The sequence below is a fragment of the Furipterus horrens genome, unplaced genomic scaffold (assembly GCF_987537825.1).
Source record: "Furipterus horrens unplaced genomic scaffold, mFurHor1.1.pri manual_scaffold_17, whole genome shotgun sequence".
Lineage (NCBI taxonomy): Eukaryota > Metazoa > Chordata > Mammalia > Chiroptera > Furipteridae > Furipterus > Furipterus horrens.
In genome coordinates this window covers 22,429,936-22,451,700 of record NW_028327187.1, presented here as the reverse complement: position 1 = coordinate 22,451,700, position 21,765 = coordinate 22,429,936, and the positions used below count along the sequence as shown (strand labels likewise).

The 21,765-nt window shown below is 45.0% G+C and overlaps 1 pseudogene; it reads right to left on the bottom strand.

Annotated features, from left to right (window-relative positions):
- Nucleotides 1-12,066: 12,066 nt before the first annotated feature.
- Nucleotides 12,067-12,578, bottom strand: LOC149990660 (myosin regulatory light chain 12B pseudogene; annotated as a pseudogene).
- Between the last annotated feature and the right edge of the window lie 9,187 nt (nt 12,579-21,765).

The window sequence follows — 21,765 nt, the reverse complement described above, 5'->3', positions numbered from 1 at the left end:
GGCCCTGCTGGGCAGCCTTTCCATTACACTCTAATTCACTCCTCTCACAGCCCGTGGCTTCCCCAGGCCGCCCTGACATCTTCTTGGGCAGGCTCCAGACCACCATCCTACCCCTACTAGGAAGGAAGGGGGAGAAAAAGGGGCTAAGCAGCAGTGTTCCATGGTCAACTTTGCTAAGATGCAGCCACCTCTGCATGGGTTCAAACTCCACTGGCAGAGCAGCTGCAGGGACATGCTGGCACCTGGAAGGCCAGGTCCATGCTGGGAGGAGGATTCTGGCAAAAGAGGATTGTCCTCCAAAGGGCCATCCTGAGCACACTGTGAATTTACTCCTGTGGGAAGAGGTGGCTCAGGGGTGGGAGCACAGAGACCAGGAATGGCTGCCGGGCTCATGGTCTGGATGAGACTGGCCCTCTGCCTTTTCCTCCCTGGTTGTGTCTCCCTGGCTCAGATGTAAAATGCACTTGATGGTGCAGCGGAAATTTTTTGAGGATTAAATGCCAAGAATGCCCTTAGGGTCCCAAGCCCAGTGCTTGGCACAGACAAGTAATCAACACACCTTAGAGTTAATGCTATTCTCAGCAGAGATGGGATCCACCCACCTTTACCACATTCCCACCAACAGAACAATGTTTTCAAATTGTCCCCTGAGTCATACACTCAGTGCCATATCTAGGGAGGGCTTTAGGATCCAAAAGTGAGCAAGGTATACACTGCCCCTGCCCTCTCAGGGGTGATAGATGTATGACTGTCCAGTTGGCTTCAAATATTCCATTGAATTCTATTGAACAAATATGCCACAAAATATTTATTCATTTGCCTAATGTAGCAGTGTATTAAAAGGCTAACACACTAAAATTAAATGAATTTACCCCAGGAAAGCAAGTTTGTTTTATCAATTAAAAATCAACAATGCAAGCCCTGGCTGCTGTGGCTCAGTGGATTGAGTGTCAGACTGTGAGCCACGTGTCGGTGGTTCGATTCCCTGTCAGGGCACATGACTAGGTTGCACGTCAGGTTCCCAGTTGGGGGTGCGAGTGAGAGGCAACCACACAATGATGTTCCTCTCCCTCTCTTTCTCCTTTTCCCTCTTTCTAAAAATAAATAAATAAACAAAAGTAAATAAATAATTAATTTAAAAAATTAACCATGCACCCTGGCCAGTGTCGCTCAGTTGGCTGGAGCGTCTTTTTCTAAATCGAAGGGTCACAAGGTCAATACCCAGTCAGGGCACATACCCAGGTTATAGGTTCGATCCCTGCTCAGGGCATGTATGAGAAGGCAACCGATTGATGTTTCTCTCTCATATCATGTTTTTCTTTCTCTCTGTCTCTCTGTCTGTGTCTGTCTCTGTTTCTGTCTCTCTCCCTTGTTTTCTAACAGTGAAATAATGTCCTCGGGATAAGATTTAAAGAATCAGTCATGCAACATGCCATACAGGAGAGTGTAGTAGACAAATGGTCCCTCAAGTTTGCCTGTGACCTAATCCCCAGAGTTCGAGAATACATTGCTATAGGGAATTAAAGTTGCAGATGACACTCTATGGCTTCTAATCAGTTGACCTTAAATACAGAGATTAACATGACTTATCTAACCACATAAATTATTAAAAGTGAAAGAGGGAGGTAGAAGAGAGGATTAGAGAAATGCCATGTGAGAAAGACACTACTGTTGACTTTGAAGATGCAGGAAGGGGTCAGGAGCCAAGAAATGTAGTGGCCTCTAGAAGCTGGGAATGGCTCTCAGTTTACAGACAGCAAGAAAATGGGACTTCGGTCCTGCAACCACAAAGGACTGAATTCTGCCAATAGCTCAAATAAACCGGAAAGAACGTAGCCTGCCAATACCATGATTCTGGTCTGGTAAGACCCATACCAATCTTCTAGCCTACAGAACTATAAGATGATAAATCAATGTTTATAAATTTGTGCTAATTTGTTAAGACAGCAATAGAAAACAAATACAAAGACTAAAATCTATATGATCATCCCAATAGAATCAAAGAATAACTGCAGCTCCAGCCCTTCAAGGGGCAACAGATACATGACTGTCCACTTGGCTTCAAATACTTGCACACTGCAGAAACTTCTGGGGAAATGTAGGGGAGGAAAGCCCGCGTATGAGCCTTCTCTGCCACCACCTTCACCACTTTGAATGGACAACGGTATCTGGGTTTTAGGTGGATGCAGGCCCAGCTTGAAGGACACTGGAACTCCAGCAGTTGGAGACCACCCTATACACACGAGTTGGAGCCGCCCCCCACCTCGTTTCCCCTCGCTACCCCCACCAACTGTACCAGGGGTCTGGGAGCCCCCTGGCAAGGGTCATTGCATGGAGATAAAGGGACTGAGAGAGGGTATGTGGTGGGGTTCTGGTGTCCTCAGGTAATGTCCCTCCGCAGAGTCCTCCCTCTTCCAGAAGAAGGCCACAGCCCCAGTCAGAAGCTTGATCACAGACTGGCACTCACCACACAAGACAAAGCTCAAGGCCTCTGTCTCCCGTGCTGCCTTGCTGGGGTCTTCTGCCCTCTGGTGACAGAGGCCTCCACCCCGTCTTCCCCTCTTCCCCCTACCCACCCATCATCCCCCAGTGACATGTTGAGATCCCCAAACCTCACTCACCTGGGCTGCAGGCTCCCTGCCCCTGCCCTTTAGGGCACCTGGTGCAGGGACTGACCCCACCAAGGTCTGACCAATGGGGAAGCAGTGGGTAGGGGAGGTCCTGCAGTCACTAATGGGCAGAGGGTGGGGCTGTCTTGGTTCCTACCTTCATTGGTGAGGGCGCAAATATGGTCATGATAGGTAAATGGGCTGGAGCCTCTGCCCTGTGTGTGCTTCAGGGGATCCAGGGGCTCCTCTTTGAGGTCCCTGGGAGGATGGGAGCCTGGCATGGAAGGTGTGGCTTTTTGAACAAGGCTTCAGTCCTAGAAGGCTGGAGGCTCCACCCTACCAACACGATATCGTCTGAATGCAAAGTAGGGAGAACAGGCAGGGCCTGGTGCAAACACCCTAGAGATACAATCTATGGCCAAGTGGGATTTATTCCAGGAATGCGAAATTGGTTTAACATCTGAAAATCAATTGCTATACCCATGTTAATAGTACAAGGGGGGCAGATGAGCACCACAATAGATGCCAAAATAAAGGACCTGACAAAATCCAACACCCAGCCATGATAAAAATTTTGAACAAATTTGGAATAGAAGAGGATGTCCTCAATCTGACGGTGTTTACATAAAACTCAGTGTGCGCAATAGTTAATGGTGAAAGGGGACAGCGGGTGTCTCCCAGAGCCACCTGAGCTCACACTGGGACAGTGGCACAAGGGGGCCTCTGCTCAGTGCAGAGGGTGAAGGGTAACTGATGCAGGGATGCACAATGACTTCCCAGTCCCCTCCATTTCACTACAGCACCATAGGCCAGACAGAGCAGACTTTCTCACTCTGGTGTGATGAGCTCCTCAGAGGCCCCAGCAGGACCCACACAGCCTCTGTAAGAGCAGAGATAAGGAGGCCCCTGGACACAGAGTGACTGATGCAAAAGCAAAGACAAGACAGGAGAGGCGCAGTCATCACATAACTGTGACTCAAAAACCAAGATGGCAGCAGGACCGCTGATATGGACTCTAGAGAAGTACAAGGCAGTGCTTCATTCTGTCAAGCTGAGAACACAGTGGACATCAATCCTCTCCAGCTCAGAGGGAAGATCAGCAGCATGAAATAGAAGGTTCCAGTCACGTTCCCATCCTTTGAAGGCACTGTTGGAACAGAGATTAATAACAGGATGTGTAGAAAGCAGAGAATTAGCATTCGTCTTTGATTCCAAATTGAGTTGGAGACCAGGCCAAGCGTTCATCTCTGCATCTGGATTTTTCTCAGCGCCACTGCCAGACACACACCTTTCATTCAGCCACTTGGCATAGACATAAAACTCTCTTGATGGGGACTCTTGGCTTTGTGTCCTCACTTTTTGCTTTACAAGTACTTTCTGATGTATATTTTTGTGTCACCAGTGGGCCTCTTGCACAGATGGACTTCTCTCCTGGCCTCACAACCCTGGCCCCACCACTGCGATATTAGAAGCTCACAAAGGTAGCTGCACTTCCATCCCGTTCGTTCCAAAACAATCCTAGGCCTCAGTTCTTTCCCCAGTAGGTTGGATCACACAGAGAGCAGGGATCTCTAGGGAATGATTGGGTCATCCTGGACTGGTCTGCCACTTTCCTGGTCCTGCCTAAATAGGAAGTAGCACAGACAATGCTCTTTAGGAAAAGAGGAAGAAAGCTTTTGCTCCACTTGTCACCCCCATCAGCAGGCTTGTCCATGCTGCCCTTGGCCTTGGCTCTGACCCTGGAGCATTCTCCCAATGTCCTGGGCTCCCGGGCACACCAGTGCTGCCCTCACACAGACACCTGCTCCCTCTGGACACAACAGGATACCAACGCACATTCCCAGCACTCCCAGCAGGCTGCGCCCAGCTCCTCCCAGGACAAGGATGGGAATGCGCAAGCAGGCCCAAGGCAGTGGAGAGAGCCCTGAGGAGAGCACAGTCACTCCGTGAACGTTCCAGCTATTATCTAGAGGGAGAGCAGAGGCTGAGTCCCTCTTAGCAGGATCACCAGACCACCAAGGAACATTGGGGCCAGGTGTCTACAGCCCAGAGTCCTGCCAGGGCCGCGGGACCCTGCTGAAGTACGGGTTTCACCAACGCACAGGCTGATGTGCCTGTAAGCAGAAGAGGGTGCTACTGCCTTAGCCCTGTCCGCACAGGCCCTACTCCTCAAAGAGGCCCTTACTTACGGTTGGCCATGATGCACCAGGCTTTTCCTGGCATCTGGGTGTTTGGCACAGCCTCAGGACGCCAGCCCTTGGGGCCTGCACCTCCAAACGTTGCCTCAGTGCTGCTCTCTGGGGCTGTCTCCTGGCTCTGCCCATCTGTAGAGCAGGATGAATGTCTGTCATCTCAGACCTCACCCCGGCATCTGTGCTCACCCGCCTTGTATGAACAACCCCCAGACCCACAAGAGCAGGCTGCCATCTGCTGTCCCTCCCTCAGCCTCAGCCTCTGGTCTCCACCAGGCCTCTCCCACTGTCTGCCCCTTCTTCCAGCCTCCTGCTCTGCTCCCCCATTTCTACAACCTTGAGCTCAGGGCTCACTCAGCATAGGACCTAGGCACAGCCTGTGTCTTCTGGTCCAGCTTTCCTGGTGCCTCTAGGCCCTCTTCTTGGCACCCACCTTTTCCCTGAGCCTGAGGTTGCCTCCGAGCCTGTGTGCTGCACCCCACCCAGCTCCTTTATTCCCTGAACCCAATTTCCCAGCCCACCATTGAGGCCTGTTCTGGCCCCTTGTCTGCCCATCCCCCCACCTCCCCCAAGCAGGAACAGGATGCTGAGACAGTGTCTGCCCACAGAGGCCAGCACAACAGGGTCCTCTGTTTCTGGCAAGAGAGCCCATGGGGACCCATGGCTGAGCTGCCAGATCTCCCCAATCAGCAGGCCACCATGGCCCACAGCCTGCCCAGAGTCGTGGGACTACAGGTCAGAACTTCCAAGGGCTCGCCACCTGCCCCCGGCACAGTGCACCTGGTTGGCTGAATGGCTGACAAGGGATGATGCCCTTGTCCACACACCAGTCACTGTTGTCCCCTCCAGGCTCTGTCCCACCTCAGCCACCTAGGACCGGTTCAGAAGAGGGGCTGGCAAGGCCACCCCAGTCCAGCTTTCTCCTTGCTGTGCCACCAACCTTTTCTCAGAAGACCCCCTCTGTGTCCGCTGGACAACCCTCCCTCTCTCCGACCACCACTGTGTCCACCTGCAGCAGCTGCTACTGCTCTTCCGCCCACAACACTCCTTTCCACAGAAATCAGGGGTCTCCCCATGAATTCCATCTTCCCCCATGCTCTTCACACACAAATTCATGCCTCAGGCCCCAGGTGGTTCGTTATAGTTGAGAGAGGCTCTGTGCTCCCAGGAAGGGCCTTCAACATGGACGACTAAATGAGGATTGACTGTGGGAGAGCGGGGAGGGGAGAAGGTCAGGGGAGAGCAAAGGGGGAGAATGGGTCAACTGTAATAGAAAAACAATTTTAAAAAAAGAATGTGGACAGACTTCCGGCCCAGATGGAGGTGTAGACAGACACGCTGCATCTCCCTTCACAACTAAGAAAGAATAAAACTACCTGAAAGCTAGAGACAACCAGAAGTTCCAGAGAATCAAGCTGCATGAAAGTCCAACAAACAAAGATATAAAGAAGAAATACTCATCCAGACAGGTAGGAGGGACGAAGCTAGGATGGAGAGGACACAGTGTTGTGGCAGCAGCAGCAGCAGTGGCAGTGGCAGGCCAGCAGAAAGTGCAGTCACACCTTTTAAAGTCCGGAGGGACACCTGGAGAGTGTTCCCAGCTCCTCACCGGACCTAGCAGCTCACGGCCCCACTGCCCGGGAAAATCAAGCCTCATTGCTTCTGACTGTGCAAACCAGTGGGTGTTGGGGCAATGGATGCACCTGACACAGGGCTATATAATTCCACTGAAATTCTGAAAATGCTTTCAATGGAATTTATCTAGAAGGTCTTTTCTAAAGCACCTTCCAAGTGAAGTCCATAGTAGATCTGAGCACTTTTTTAAAAAGATTTTATTTATTTATTTATTTATAGAGAGAGAGGAAGGGAGGGAGAAGGAGAGGGGGAGAAACATCACTGTGTGGTTGCCTCTCACACACCCCCAACTGCGGACCTGGCCTGTAACCCAGGCATATGTCCTAACTGGGAATCAAACCACGACCCTTTGGTTCACAGGCCAGCACTCATCCACTGAGCCACACCAGCCAGGGATGAACATTTTCTGAAGCACTTTTTATTCAGATGTCATGCAAAACCTTGACCCAGACCCTGGTTAGTGTTTTCCATCCTCCTCTTTCCACTTCCCTCTGTGAGAAGAGTGCAGGGGGCAGAGTGCCATGCTGGGAGTTCCAGCTCTGCAGCTCACCAGCTATGGGGGTGTGGGTGTGCCATGGCCACCCGCTGCGCCTGCTTCCCCATGTGCCCCACAGACACAGTAATGCAGGCCCCTGTGGAGCAACATCACAGTTCGAGTCAGTGGTTTGAGACTAGCAGATTCATTTCTCTTCTGTTTCTAGTTTCTCCTTTTCTATGACTTCACCATGACAGCGAGTCTCCATATACATGCCACCTGCAAGTTACTGCAGTTTGGGGATGCACTGCGGGCCCAGCTTCTCCCCAATGTCAAAGTTAATAAAAAGTCAGATCATATCATGCCAAGACTCACAGTGAAATCACTAAAGCAGAGGCTCCACAGCCTCACACTGACGCCACTTCCCCCACTCCCTCCCTGTGCCCCAGGACCTTGTTTCTCTTTCTTCTCTTCCCTTTATTGACACCTGCTGTGCACAGGTGACTATGGCTTTCAGCTGCAGCCCTAGCAACACCCAGTCTTTTCGCTGTAGTTCAAGGGAACAGTCAGTAGATGGCATTGCTCCACTAGCGCAGGCCAGACTGGTACTGGAGGAAGGCTCATTTCAACCAGCTTAGACAGCTTTCTGTAATCGAATAAGCCACAAGTATGAGATACAGGTTTTCAAAAGTTTTACGTGGTGCAAGCTCTTTAACAGATATGGATAAGAACTTCTGAACTGATTATATGCTTCTGATGTCTATGTATGCTGCAGCAGTGATTCGCAGATACAGCAGGGAAGCAGGGCCCCTCCATAAGTCACCAGGGTCTTTTCAGAACAAAGCAATACTGGGAGATGGTCACTGTCATTTTTAAACTAGGAACGTGTGGCCCTGGCTTGTGAGGCTCAATGGATTGAGCGTTGTCTTTTGAATCGAAGGGTCACTGGTGTGATTCTTGGTCAGGGCACATGCCTGCGTTGCCAGAGGTCCCCAGGTGGGGGCACGTAGGAGGTAACCAGTCGAGGTTCCTATTGCACATCGATGTTTCTCTCCGTCTCTTCCTCCTTCCCCTCTCTCTAAAAAAAAACAAAATTAAAAAATCTAAAATTGAAAAAAAAAATGGCACGGTGTGGTTTGAGAAGTGTTGGGCCAGGAAAACAGCTGGGGTTGAACCTTGGCTCTTCAGGTCGTAAACAGGGTGACTTTGGCCAGGTCCCTCACCCTCTCTGAGAGCTTCACATTCTTCACCTGCAAATGATTAGTAATTGAGACCTCGTGTGAGGAGTCAGTGAAATACTGCGTACTACTCAATAAACACTGAGCACGGTGCCTGACACAGGGAAGCGGTCAGTAAAGGAGAACTCGTCTTTATTAACTATCAGCCTCATGCAGCACACGAGCTCTTCAGTCTGCAGGACATCCAAAGGCAGCTCTGGATCACTGTCTAGGGCACAGACTTTGTCATTAGATACAGCATCGCCACCCCCTAACAAGGACCGTGGGAATATCACTTGGCCTCCCTGAGCCCCAGCTTCCTGGCTGGTAACATTAGCATGTGCAACACCTACCTGGCAGGCTGTCCTAGGGATCAAACGCCACCCTGTGCGTGTGGAAGTGCCTGGCACGTAGGAAGGCTCCATGGGGGCAGCTGCTGTGGCAACCCACACAACAGAAGCACCGCCCCAGAAACAACTCCTTCCTTCCACCTTCTCGGAGCCTTGTTCATCTATTTCTCAGCTTCTTGCACTCAGTTGCATGGATCAGGTAGCAGATATTCACGGGGACCAGGGAGGGGATGGGGGGAAACATAAAACAGAGGGAATTCTATCCATCAGCATTTTTCCCAGTTTGGAAAGACAGCCAGTCTATGACTCTGATGACTGTTTTACAGCTTCAATCTGCAGTGAAGCTTTCTGCAGCACACAGTCTTCCTCTCTCTCCTGGCTCCCAGCTTTGCTGGAAACATTCAGAGTCCTAGTATGGCTGAACTTTGGCCCCCTGCAGCCACAGAGCAGGCCTCTTAGTGCTCACTCTCCAGAGAGTGCCTCTGGGAGGACAACTGAAGGACAAGAGCCGGGTACATTCCTGCCCTGGCTCTGTTCCTTCCTGTGATTTTGCCTTTTCCCCTGTCAGGGAGAAGCAGGCCTTGTAATGCTTTGCACTGTTTCCTGTCCTTGCTTCCTGAGAACTCTAATCAGGCACACTTGTTCCCCACTTGTGGGTTCAGCCCAGCCATTAAGGCTCTGGAGTGGTGCTTGTTTGAAATGGAAAGAATTTTGAATCACAGCATTTCAGAGACCAAACATAATCTTTATGTTTCTTTGTTGTTGCTTTTTGTTTGATTTGGTTTGGTTTCATTGGTATCACTAATAATATTTATTGGACTCTGAAGAGGAGCAAGGCCCTGGCCTAGGCACCTTATAGAAATGAATTCCATAATGCCTTCTTACAGGCAATATAGATGAAACAGAATGGCTGATGTTGGTAAATATAAGGCATTCAAGAAAGAATTAAGTTTATGTTTTGTAATTTCGAAAGCTCCCTCCGCCGCAATCTTTCAAATCTGGCTTTATGCCACAAGATTGTAGCGAGGCATAGTTGAAGGGAAGGAGATTGGTAGGGCCAGGAGGAGCATTTTACAACCATCTCCTCGAACCCTTCCCCAGTCCAAACTATCCTCATGTCTAGCCTGGATGATGGCAACAGCCTCCTAACTGGAAGTCTTCTTGATTCTATTCTTGTGTCTTCATTCTATACACACAGCAAGGTTGAGTTTTTTCAAACATGAAGCATATTTCTTCCCCACTTAAAGTCCTATGATTCCGCACTTATACTACACAGCAAGCACCATCCTTGTGTTGTTCTTTTGTGCCCTCCCAATGACCTTGCCACATGTGCCTTGAGAGGAGCCATCCCTTCATAATGTAAATCCTTACCGTAATCATCTCATGGGACCTCCTTCTTGTCATTCAGACGCCAGCTTAATGTGCCATCTCAAAGTGGCCATTCCTGATCACCTTCTGCCATGCTTGCTTATTGATTGTTTGTCTCTCATTAGAAAATGTGAACCCCCAGGAGGGGTTCTTGTTTGTCCTGCCCCTACCCCCCAGTTATCCTCAATACTTAACAGTGCCTGGCATGTAATAGGTGACTGATAAATATTGCTTTAAAATAATCAAGATAATCCCATTAATTTTTCTCCTTTTCTTGAACATACATTGGTTCTCCATTTGGTTTTGTGATTCTTTATGGTGACTTAAAGTTTGGAAGTGGAAAAAGGAACCAGATATGGATTCTTGTCATTGAGGAGTTTTGGATAGGTGCTTAAGCTTTTCTAAACTTCAACTTTTTTTAAGCCTTCATGAGCTGTGAGGATTAAGTAATAAATGAAAGTGAAAGCTCTTATGAATTGCAAAACACTATACTAGACTACAAGAGTGGAAAGATGATGAAAAGGAAGCCCAGAAAAAATTAAGTGATAACAAGAGAACAGTGACTTGTCCATTGCACCAAGCTGTAAAGCACATATATAAACAATATGTAAATGCAGTGATTGTAAGTAGGTAAAACACCAATACAACAAACACTCTTAGGAGAGGGAATAGATGTTGAACAGTGTTGGAAAACTTTTGAAAAGAGAGTTTTTTCTTCTTTAAAATTTTCTCTCTTACTTCTCAAATTGCTTGGCCTTGAGGATTTTAACAGGTTCATAGTATCCTTGTAAATATCTTTTTTAGTCCTTCCCTACAGTCTACACTACATGAAATGCCTTCAAACATATAACAGTATTGTTTATAACCTTTTGTGTTCTATATTTTTAACCTGGGATAGAATTTTCTGAAATTCTATTCAAATAATTACCCCAATTATTTTAAATTTCAACAGTAACTATAGAATTGTTTCAAAATACAGTGGAAGTATTGTGACTCTTTTAGGTATTTGGGGCTTTTTATAGAGACAACACAATAATTCCAGCACTATGAGCTCTGGAGTTAGGTGCCCCAGGCTGGAAATCCAGCTCACACTTACTAATATTGACTCTGATCAATTACTCAACTACTCAAAGCTTGGGTCCCCTATTTAAAATGCAGGGCTAATAAAAAAGCAATCTCACAAGGTTGTTGGGAGGATTCAATGAAAATTGTATATGTCCTGCCATTTGCGACAACATGGATGGAACTAGAGAGAATTATGCTTAGTGAAATAAGTCAGGCAAAGAAAGAAAAATACCATATGATATCACCTAATACAGGAGACTAAAGAACAACACAAACAAAAGAAATAAATAGAACAAAGAGCAGAATAGCAGTCAATAGGGGGGAGGGGGGAGGGAGAGAAGGGGGATAAGTAAGGGAAGGGTTTAGTCAAAGAATGTGTATAAATGACTCATGGATATGGACAATGGGGAGGGATATAATTGCGGGAGAAGGGGTGGGCTGGGTGGGGGAGAGAAATGGGGGAAAAATGGGACAACTGTAATTGAAAAACAAACAAAAAAATTTGTATATGTGCAATGCCTCACACAGTAAATGTTCAAAATTTTGCCTCTTCTTAGAATCTTAGATCAATAAAATGTATAATATTTTCTCTGATACATATATATTTATCATTTAATAGTTTAAACATCTGAATTACTAGAAGCATGAAAAAACAAAGGCATAACAATTTTTTCTGCATAATAATGTTAAAGTGTACTTAAAAGTTTTGGAGGACACTGTCTCATGTATGTGAATAATCAGTTTTATCATAAAACCTGAATTACATAAAGTTGGAAACCTGAAAAAGCACTAACCCCAATTACCACTTATTTGTTTAACTTGCCATTATATTCCATTTGAGTCAGAATAATCTTTATTTCACATATTATTTTCATTATATGAAAATGTAAAAATCCAGCAAATCTAGAAATAAAGATATATTTTTCTGGGCCTTCACATCTGTTGATTTTTACTTGCAATCTTTTCTTTAATACAATTTACAGCCTCACACGCATTTCCAGTCTCATTATCCAAGTGCTAAGTGGCAGAAAGATCTGGAATAAATACATCCAAACAAAAGGGCAGAACTGTAAAAATAAGTCACAATCAACACATTTTATAAGGGGAAATAAAATTGAGTAAGACAGTAATTGGAAGCTTTTAGCTGAAGTTATTTCAATGATCTTTGTGTTTTGCTCCATGTTTAAGGATATGCATGAACTCAATGAAATTGAAATTTCCCTTGTTGTCAATAGTCTCTGTGTAGTTCATCTACTTCCTCATCTGTAAACTGATCTCCCATTGTTGTCAGCAGCTCAGATGATCTTCCTAAATGGTGCCTGTTGCTTCTTCATCAAAGCAAGCAAAAGCATTTCTCATGACATCTTCTGGATCTGTGCCATTTAACTTTTTACCAAACACCAAGAGGGGAAAGGTGAAATTTATGGGCCCTGGGACCTCATACTTCATAGCATTGAGGTATGCCTCAGCTGGATCCTTCCCTAGAGAAGCAAGCACATAATACAAATGTTCCTAGTCTGCAAAACCATCCCTGTTCTGATCTATCAGGTTGAAGGCCTCTTTGATCTCCTAAATCTGTGGCTAGTCCAAACTGGCAAACACTTTCCTTGGATATGGTGTGCTGATGGCACTTCTCAGTGGTCTTTCTTTGCCTTTTTGCTCAACATGGTGGCTGTTTAATTCTGGGAATATGTCCTTCAGAAGTTCAAAGACAGAAAAAGACCACCACCAACAACAAAAAATAAACTAAAAAAGAATAAAAAAAAAGAAAAGAAAAAGAAAACAGAAGTTGCAGTTCATTTTGTCCAAACCCAGTCTCATTAAAGCAGAAATGAATATTGAATCAGCCATCATGGAAGTTGTTTTATTCAATGAAGCCCGAGGCCAGACATGAGAACTAGGGCTGCCCTGTTTTTTTACGTTCCTATCAGTTGGCTTTGAAATGAGATTGACAAAATGGTGATACTCGGTGAAGTTTGGTAATAGGTATGTGAGTTTCTTATACTTTTCTTTCGTATTTCGTACATGTTTGAAAATTTCCATAGCAAAAATAGGTTATCTCTTCCCTCAAAAGAGCTGTAATCCAGTGATTTTTCAAGATCTTTTAAAAAATAAACAAAAGGACTCCTGTTACTTTCAAAAAGAATTTTAAGTGGAACCCTGTTATGCAAAATAAATCGTAGGCCAGCTGCTCTGGCTAAAGCTGGGGAGGGGAATGGTGACTAGAATCCTGCCTCTGGCCTTCCATCCTCAGCAACAAGAGAGAGCCCTTGAGCCACTTTGTAGTCCTCTATGCTTGCTTGTTACTCGAAGGGTGGCCCAGGGACAAGCAGCATCAACATTACCCAGGAGCTTGTTAGTCTGAAGCCCCGACCCCAGACCTACAGGGTCTGGATATTAACAAGATGCCCCGGTGAGTTTGAAAAGCACAGCTCTGTGGTAGCTTGATGTTCCAGGAGTTGACATAAGTGAACTTCATTTTACAAATGAACTAAGGGAAGGTCCACAATCATGTGCACCAAGCACCAGTGGGTGGGAGAGTCAATGTGCTAGGTAGTCAGGTTGCCTTTCAGCCTAGGCATTTCTTGTCAACTGCATTTCTGTGGCAGATCCCCCTCTGGCCCCAGAGGCCAGGTCCATGTTTTCTTTTTCCTTGGGCAAGCCCCAGCCTTGTGCCTGGTGCCTATAACAAGGACCGACCCTGTCTCGTGTCTTTGCATCTAAATCCATGACTTGCATCCTTACCTAATATGAAGTTCCTCTAGAACTGGCATCAAAACTTGCCCCACTACTTCCCCCTCCTGACACATTTCTCACTCCAGTCCTTGCTAGAAACTGTTTTTGATGAGTCTGGAAGCCTAATGGGTAAAAGAGTCTAGGACGGTAGGCATTTGACATTGGGAAATCCTGAGGCTGGTTGGAGATCAAGGCTGGGATTCCAGTATATGGTAAGAACTAGGATGAGCAGCATGGGGACTGCTGTCCACTTCCCTTGCTTCTTGGTTAGAGTACTGTTTGTACATGTGCTCACCTATTGCTTCTGCTTCTGCTGAGACAGGGCAGCCTTGTTCATTCTAAAGACCATTTGAAAACATAATGGATATACTGTAATACTAAAATAAAAAGCTTTAGCTTCTCGACTTCTGATATCAGAACCACTCACACCGAGGCTGTGAATGCTCAATGTAGGCCTTGTCATGGACCACATTGGCGTGGGTAAAACAAGGAGGAGTGGTTTATGGTGGTTGTGATGTGTCCTGACCCAGGACTGAAGCAAGGGATTTCTCTGTAAAGTCCTGCAACCCTGTTGCCAGTAGTAGGTTGGCACTGTATATTTAATTGGATTCTCCATACCAGTGATTTTCATCCTTTTCCATCTCATGGCACACATAAACTAATTACTAAAACTCTGTGACCCACCAAAAGATCTATTATATTTTTTGCTTATCTGACAAAAAAAAAAAAAATAGGTATAATTTTGATTCATTCACACCAGACGGCTTTTGCCGTGTTGGCTGTTGTCATTTTTTTATTTGACAATCTAAGGGAAAAGAGGTCAGGTATTGCATGTTTTAAAAAATTCTTGCAGCACACCAATTGAAAATCGCCACTCCATACACATCCAAAATGCAGCAGTCTACCAGCAGATGGAGATGAGGAGGTGAGAAAACAAATCCCAGATCTTCTTCCCTCCTCCTGGGCTTCAGTCTATCAAATATAAACATCTGAGTCATGCTATCTTTGCCTTAGAACTATCAGAACCCACTGAGTAGAAGAATCTTAGTATCGAGATATATTTTTCTCAGCACAAATTAGATATAGGTATATGTCATGGGAGGAGCCCCCTACATTTTGAAATGACATTTTTTTGGATATGATTTGCTGGAGATAAATGATTTATGTTAAAAAAAACTGAGCATTTACACAATTCAAGTCCATGAACATGTCCAGTTGTGGAAGGCTGGCAAAATTTAAATGTCCTGGGGTTATTTCTATACCTTTCCTGGCCAGAATGAGACTGTCTCATACAATATTCATGAATGCAACACATATTCTGCTGGGAAAAAAAGCAATGGTCCTTATGATTGTGAGATTAATTGGGATGGATTATCACTAGCTAGCTATGGCTGCTGATTAGTGAAAGAAGTCTTCACCTGTCCAATGAGCTTTTAAGAATTTGAGATATTGCAGGTGTTCCTGTTGGACTTCAGAACAAAAAGCAGAGTGGGTCTGGGGACATGGACTATTTAGAGTTGTTTATCTCTCTCAGTGTCTAAGTCAGGTTCTTAGAATAATGTGGAAATGACTGCTAAAATCTCTACATCCCCTGGGTGCTGCTGAGGAACAATGATCCCTTAACTAGAGTAATTTCTCTAGTTCTCTGTGAATTATGTGAGACCACTGGTATTCAGGCGGGGGATAATAGGTGCTACTCTTAAAAAATTTTTTTCCTCACCACCTAATTAATTCCCAGCAACTACCAAGAATGAAAGACTTCTGCCCTGGCCAGTGTGGCAGCTGGTTGGAGCATTGTCCTGGAACCAAAAGGTTGCAGGTTTGATTCCCAGTCAGGGTACATACCTAGGTTGTGGGTTCAATCCCTGGCCCAGATGCATACGATTCTAGTTCCAGGTACAGATCCCTGCTCTGGGCACAGATTCCCGGGCTGTATATAGGAGGCAACCAATCGATGCTTCTCTCTCACATCAATGTTTCTCTCTGTCTCTTCCTCTCTCTATAAAAGCAATGGGAGAAAAATGTCCTTGGGTGAGGATAAAAAACATTTTTTTAAAGAATGGAAGACTTATGGTTTCTAAGGATTCTTAGAAGATATTTGTGAAAACTCCATTAAATAAGGGTGTGCATTTTGAACTGAGGCCTTGGCTGGGAAAGGAACATGCCAGGGATAAAGAGGACAAGGATCAGGAGTCAGGGAACAGGTTAGTTGGGTCCTCTGCTCTAGGTCTAAACCAGGCTGCAATTTTTGTCTGAGGCTCAGGGTCCTCTTCTAAGCTAAGTGGCTGTTGACAGAATTCCTTTCTTTGTGGTTTTAGGACTTTCTTGCTGACTGTCAGCTGGGGGTCCCACTCAGCTGCTAGAGGCAGCCAGCCCACACAGCTCCTTGCCAAGTGGTCCCCATATTTCTTAAAAATAAAGAAATACAAAAGGCTTAGATAGTAGTGGGAAGTCTGGAATGGAAGGGTGAAGACCTCCACAAACCTGATCTTTCATAAGAAGCAACAAAAACACCAGCAGGAATTGTCATGCTTTAGAACTCTGGAAATTAACCAAAGACCTGCAACAATCTGCAAGGCTTTCAAATTCAGTAAAAACCGCTGAACCTCCATAAGATCAACAGGGTATGTGGCTTTTTTGTTTTTAATGTGTTTTATTGATTATAATATTACATTTGTGCCAATTTCCCTTCCCTCTGCTCCCCTCCACCCGGTGGCCCCCCTCCCTCCAGTTGTCCCCCCCTTTTAGATCATGTCCATTAGTTGTGCATACAGTTCTTCTCAACCTCTCTCTGTCTATTCCATTCCCTCCTACCATGATCCTTAATTCCTATATCATCTCCCTCCCTCTCCCCATTCCCCCTCCCTGTTGACCTCCCCCCAATATGTTCCCCGTACCTATAGTTCTTTTTCCACTCTCGTTGCCTGTTTAGTTTGCCTTTGTTTCAATTCCCTAGCTTCTGTTGTTTCTTGTGATGCAGTTTTCATTTTAGATTTCATTGTCTTGATCCTCCTTTTTCTAAACCAGTCCCTTTAACATCTCATATAACAGTGGTTTGGATCTAATGAACTCTTTCAGTTTTATTTTGTCCTGGAAACACTTTCTCTGCCCTTCTATTCTGAATGACAATTTCGCTGGATAGAGTATTCGTGGTTGTAGGTTTTGGATTTTCATTACTTTGAATATTTCTTGCCAGTCCCTTCTTGCCTGCAGGGTCTCCCTTGAGAAGTCAGCTGATAGTCTAATTGGGACCCCTTTGTACATAATTCTTTTCTTCTCTCTTGCTGCTTTTAAGATTCTCTATCTTTAATTTTTGACATTTTGATTATAATGTGTCTTGGAGTGGTTCTCCCTGGGTCCAGTTTTTTTGGAACTCTCTGTGCTTCCTGGAACTGTAAGTCTATTTCCTTCCCCAAGTCTGGGAAGTTCTCCTTTATTATATTTTCACTCAATTTTTCAAGTTCTAGTTCATCTTCCTCGCTCTCTGGCAAACCAATGATTCTTATGTTGGGCCTTTTATAGCTGTCCCAGAGGTTTCTGATCCTCTCATCGTTGCTTCCCATTTCCTCTCTCTGCATTGGTTGACTGCTTGTTCCTTCTCCATATTCCAGTTTGTTGAAATGAACTCTGGATTTTTTTTCCTCACCATCTGTCTCGTATGTGGTTTTGTTCCTTTCATTATGAATGTTTTTCGCTTCTTTCTTATCTTTTTCCTGCTCTTTTGTGAATTCTGTAAGCCACCTGATAACAATGGCCCAGAACTGAGCCTCTGACAGGTTTCTTATCTGTTCATCTGTCAGGTTCTCTATCTGTTGCCTGGTGAGCTGTGCCACCGGGATTTCTATAGTTGTCTGCCTCATTTTGACAGATGCGTTTTGTTTTCTTGGGCCGGCTGTAGGGGGCAGTGCCTGTGTACTCGTAATGACCCAGCGACCGGCGCCGTTCGGCAGCCTTTCTCCTTGCTATGCCGTGGTGCTTTGTCGTCACAATCCAGCGACCGGTGCCTGTCCGCGACCTATTTCGCAGCGCTGTGGCGCTTTCTTTGGGGGCGGGGGTCCAAGATGGATTCACACAGTTATTCCGCTAGGAGACCGGGATCCGTCCTCCCGCCCCCCTGGGCCTCACTGTTCAAGGCGATGTGGTGGCTGCTTTCCCCAGCGTTGGGGTCGCGAGCTGCCGGGGGTTCGACTGCAACCGGGATTGTTCTCCCCGCCGCTGTCCCAGGTGCGACCGCAAACAGCTCCGCCCCCTTTCGCTCTTACCTGCCCAAAGGGCGCCGCTGGTTTATAACTTCATATGTTGGGCTTCCGTGTAGTTTTATTTTCTGGAATTTCTAGTTATCCTTTGTTTTGAAGTAGTTGTATTCCTCTCTAGTTGTAGAGGGAGACCTAGCGCGTCCGTCTAAGCCTCCATCTTGGCCGGAAGTCCCCGGGTATGTGGCTTTTTAATTTGTACTATTCCCATCGCCTTCTCCCTAGCTTCACGGGAGCCTTAAAATCCAGCAGCTTCGCAATCATGGTGGCTATGAAAACCATCCTCCTCAAAAATTAGCTACAATACAAAAAAGCCTAAATGGAAACAGCTTGAGTGTCCTTCCATTAATAATGTTGACCCCAAGAATTAAAATACCTGTTGAGAAGGGTTACCTACTGTGATAATGTCTTTACAATTATTCCAGAGGCTACTTGCATGAATGAGCCTTAAAAAAACCTGCCCCCCCCCCAAATCCCCCACATTCCACCCCAAACACAACAATCATTCATGTTTTGTTTTGGGCAAGGAATTAAACTGCAGGGTTCAAATTCTCCCCATCATTATTAGACAGCATCTCGGCTTAAGACCAAGAAGTAACTACTGTGATCAAATCTTCTATAATTACCTATTGACCCTGGATGGGATTCAAATGGTCTTTTTTTAAAAAAAGTTTTATTCATTTTATTTTTAGAGAGGGGAAGAGAGGGAGAAAAAGAGGGAGAGAAACATCAGTGTGTGGTTGCCTCTTGCACGCCCCCAACTGGGGACCTGGCCCACAGCCTAGGCATGTGCCCTGACTGGGAATCGAGCCAGTGCCCTGACTGCTTGAGCAGGCTGATGCTCAATCCACTGAGCCACATGAGCCAGGGCCAAATGATTTTTAATGACCCTGAAATCATAGGTAAATTTTTGTGCTAATATGAATTTGAGAGAACGTCCATTGCTTTCACCTGTTTCCTAAGGTGGCCTATGGACAAAAAAATTATAAGATCATGGATCTAAAATTTTCCTGGATTGAGACCGGAGAGTAACAGACTGATGAAAGATGCTCCTTCACCCCGCCTCCCCTCAGATTCTTCAAATACAGTTCTGAGTCTGGGATAATCCTTGTACCTGCAGTTTCTCTGACACTATATCCAGGCAGAAGATGAAAGCATTGAGGGGAGAGGTGGAGACAGAAAAACATGAAAAAGCAGAAGGTTGCTTCCGAAGCTCCTATCCCAAAAGGGTTTTCAGGGAGAAGGATCTGTCCCAGATTTGAGAGTAACGCCAATCTTAACCAGGGGTCTAGAGGAGTGGGAAGGGGGATGTTTTTGGATGTGAGGACCAGACAATGAGTACCTGCCATGTTAGGAACCCTCATAACCCAGTTTCTAGTTTGATTCAGGGGAATTATCCCTGGAACTCATACAAGATAAGACCAAGGACCAGGGCTGAGTGAAATAACTTTCCCAGCCTAGAGTGAAGTAAGCTGGAACTAAGCAGCAGCAGAATATACAGGGAGAACTGAGTGGCATCACAAGTTCAGAAATCTCAGTCCTTAGCCAGCTGTGTGCACTTGAGCAAGACCCCTTACCTTTTGAGATCTCGTTTCATTCTCTGCAGACTGAGTTTTGGACTAATGACACAAGTATGTGTCATTTAGAGTTTCAGGTTTAAAACATTTGTTTCTGTTTCCAAAACTTGGAAAAGCCTGATTTATGAGCTAATTTCAGCCAAGTAAGGTGTGACTCAGCTGATCACTTACATAGTGTACCTACCTGGGACCTTGAGATGCCTCATCCCATACCAGAATAGATTTTGATGTCTCAGTTGCTATCTCAGAGTGTTTGGGTTTGAATGAAATGCTGGAGAAGAAAGGGCTGGAAGTGAAATGATGCTTAGAGCTGCAACCAGAAAACAGCTGTTTTAACAGGAGAAATAAATGCATTAATCCCTCTGGTGGGGGCAATGTTTAGCAGCTCTAGAATAAGAGGGCAGAAAGAAGGTAGGTGCAGTTGGATTGATCCAGAATTGAAGTTCTTCTGGGGAAGTGGAATTAAAATATAAGGGGTATAGAGAGTCATTGAATGATGTCTGGTATGGTCTGGATTGGAAAGGAAATGAAGACAGAAAGAGAGTAATTGACTAGGAAAACATGGAAGGATCAGGGGACAGAAATCTGATGAGATTAAAAAACCAAACCAAAACAATAACACACAGGTATGTTATGTGTTGAATGTGTTCCCTCCAAAAAATATGTTAAAGTGTCACTTATTGTATTTTTTCCATTACCATTTATAAATATGTTAAAGTTTTAATCTCCAGTACCCCAGAATGTGACCTTATTTGGAAATAGGATATTTACACAGGCAATCCAGTTAAAATGAAGTTATTAGTATGAGCTGTAATCCAATATGACTTTATACATCCTTATAAAATGGAGACATTTAGACACAGAGACAGACACTTACAGAGGGAAAACAATAAGAAAACAGAGGAAGAATGCCATGTGAAGACAGAGGACTGGAGTGGTGTATCTAAAATCCAAGGGACTCCAGATTGGTGGCAACCCACCAGAAGTTAATAAGAGGTGAGGAAGGAATCCTTCAGAGGTTTTAGAGGGAGCATGACCCTGCCAACACTTTAATTTCAAACTTCTAGCCTCCAGATTGTAAAACAATAAATTTCTGCTGTTTTAAGCCACCTAGTATGTGGCACTTGTTGCAGTAGACCTAGGAAACTAATACTAGGTATATGGAGAGTAAGGGAGTCAAAAAGCCTGAAGGGTAGGGATTAATTAGTGAGTAAATCAAATTGAGTCCAGATCCCTGAAGCAGTTAAGAAATCTTGAGGGGGTGTACAGAATAATACATTCCCCCAGACTTTCTGGAAGAAAAAGAAACAGATTTTAGAGGGTGATGCTAAGTAACTAGGGGGCTTAACTGGAGCCACTAGACTCTTTCTTATCATATCCCAAACCTTACTGGTGGTCTTAGAGATCCCAGAAGAAACCAGGGGTTCAGAATGTAGGACTTCCCCAAGGTAATTGTTTGAGGTGAAGGAGCCCTGTATTGCATTTATCAAACATTGTTACAAAGCCATTTTGTGTGAAACTGTAATGGCAAACAGACTTGCAGTTCACCATAGGGTGACTTCCTTTGGCCGTCACTAGGCAACAAATCAGGTTGTATCCATCTGTAGCCAATTACATGCTCTCCAGAAAAAGACCCTTTCTCTAGGAAGCAAAACTAAAAGTACTATACAATGCCACACTCATAGCAAAAATCCTTTACTTTGCTAAACATACTTACGCCTTTTGGAATTTCTTTAAAACAAAGGTCAAAACTTCATGCCATACATTGAATTATAAGTTGAAGTTAAGACACCCTTTATTGTATGAGAGTGTCTGTGTTTCTTTTTATAAAACTAGGGTAGCAAGTGACCCATTTCATTGACCTACTTTTAGTCTCAATAAAAAGTGTCAACTAAAACCCACCTGTGTCAGTTGCAGAGATCTTTCAAAAACAATGCATTAAGAAAAACTATTACTTCAGGCTTCCTCATAATCAACAACAGATGTCTACTGGACATCATCTTCAAAGATAAATAGGACCCAGTTACTGCTCTCAATTATATACTACAACCTAGTTGGGGAGACAGTACATAGACAGTAAATAGAAGGATAATAATGAAAAGTAGTACAGAGATTATCTCATTTAATGCTCAAACTATCTTATGAGGGAGGTACTGTTATTGTGGCCATTTTACAGATGAGAAAATCAAGGTAAAGAGAAGTTAAATAAATTGTCTAAGAAAACATAGCTACCAAATACTACCTCCAAAATTTGAGTCCAAGTAGTCTGGTTTTAGAGTCCACATTCC